General features: G+C 48.3%; 1 protein-coding gene across 5 annotated transcripts in view; it reads right to left on the reverse strand.

Annotated features, from left to right (window-relative positions):
• slc4a4a (solute carrier family 4 member 4a) overlaps positions 1–515 on the reverse strand; it is a 24,674-nt gene extending 24,159 nt beyond the window's left edge. Inside the window, exon 1 of one of the 5 annotated variants that reach the window (XM_029161113.3) lies at positions 372–515. The gene's annotated coding sequence lies outside the window, so the exon portion shown is untranslated. The remainder of the gene's footprint in view (positions 1–371) is intronic. The other 4 variants (XM_055511159.1, XM_055511158.1, XM_029161111.3 and 1 more) reach the window with 4 other exon arrangements.
• Positions 516–1,648: the final 1,133 nt, after the last annotated feature.

Raw genomic sequence — 1,648 nt, forward strand, 5'->3', positions numbered from 1 at the left:
AAATGAAGTCAAAGCAGCAGAATGTAAAACTAACAGCAAAAGAAGAGCAGTGACCTTATGTGACGCAGAGACACCGCGCATTAAATGCCCCTAAACACAGGTTAAGGATTATTAATGGAGCAAAGAACTGATTGACCAAAACAAATACGCGTCAGCTGCGCATTTACGCACGAGCCGCCCTGGAGGCACAGATCACTAAGTGCTTCAGCAAAACCCCAGGCGCGCGCATTAAAGTCTTTAAAATTCATACAAAGTCGGGAAAAGTACATTCGGATCGATTAGGGTCTTGAAGTCTCCTGGGACGTGGTGATTTACAGCCGTGACGCCTCTTCGCGCGTGGAACGAGCCCAATTCGCCGGTCGGTTCCTTACCCGGTGCCGTTGACGCGCGTGTCGCCCTCGTCAGCCCCGTGGTGGCGTGAAGGTTGGGAGGTGCGCGTGTGTCATCGTGCAGCGGCGTCGCTCCGCGCGATGCCGCCTCTGTCAGCTGGACCGTCCTTCAGCCCACGCCACTCCTCCGGTGGGAGGTCAGAGCGCTGCGCCGCCGCACCGGCACCGCCTCAGCACCGAGGACGGCAGCTCCACGCCGGGTCAACGAGGAACACGCAGGTCACGGCGTGAATCACACACGCAGCCGCACAACATAAACATGTGGTCGTTAGTGGAAGAACGAACGCGCAGGATGTGACCGGTACCCGATATATTGCTGACTGCGCAACGACAGGTGTCCAGGCGCTTTTGGCCTGAATCTATCGGAGACAAAGGTTTTTATTATTACAGTGTTTTGCACTGTATTGTGTTATTAGTCCAGAAATAAACAGAACAGTTACTCCTGTAATATTCCTTAACTAACTAATTATTTCTCCTCCTCAGTGGTGCGTCTGCACAGAGGAAACTTTGGGATTCGTGTCTACAGCGCCATCTGTTGGCGACACGAGGCACGACACGTAGAGAGTTGAACCATAAGCGGGTCTTACAACGACGACGATTTAGGTATTAGTTTGTCCTAATTGGCAACATTTTCAACATTTTATCAGTAAACGTGTCTCTGTCTTGATCTGAGCACCAGAAAGCGTTTCAAAAGCTTAACCTGACCTAATCTACGCTGGTAAAGAGCCCTGTACACGTTGTCAAGGCTTTACGTTGACACTGCTGTCACGAACATATAAACTTGAAGAACATTTTATTGCTACACTAAAAGATGTTCAGTTCAAACGTATTGTGTGCATGTTTCTTTTCAAGACCTTTAACCTCATGTCAGTAGAGGTTCAGCAGAAGTGCTTCAAATTTAAATAAAATTTAATTTTTTGTTAAATACTACAAAATCCCAGTCACTGCCACATACACATTAACCAGCGAGCTGAGATTTGAACTGAATCAGTGGATTCAAAGTCCAAAAGGCTGAGCGTGGGACCAGATGAGTCATTAACTTCAATTTAACCCTCAACCGTGACAACAGAGGACGCGCTCCTGTTTTTCCTTTTCAGGATGACTCGATGACTTTCCCACAGTGAGTGATGCTACGACCTTGGTGTGATCTTCCAGCGTGGAGGTGATGCATCTTCAGCTTGAAGCTCCCACATTTTCATCACCTTCAACAGAGGATCTTACCTCTCACACAGCACCTGACAGAGCTTTGTTCAGGTATT

The sequence above is a fragment of the Betta splendens genome, chromosome 9 (genome assembly GCF_900634795.4).
Source record: "Betta splendens chromosome 9, fBetSpl5.4, whole genome shotgun sequence".
Lineage (NCBI taxonomy): Eukaryota > Metazoa > Chordata > Actinopteri > Anabantiformes > Osphronemidae > Betta > Betta splendens.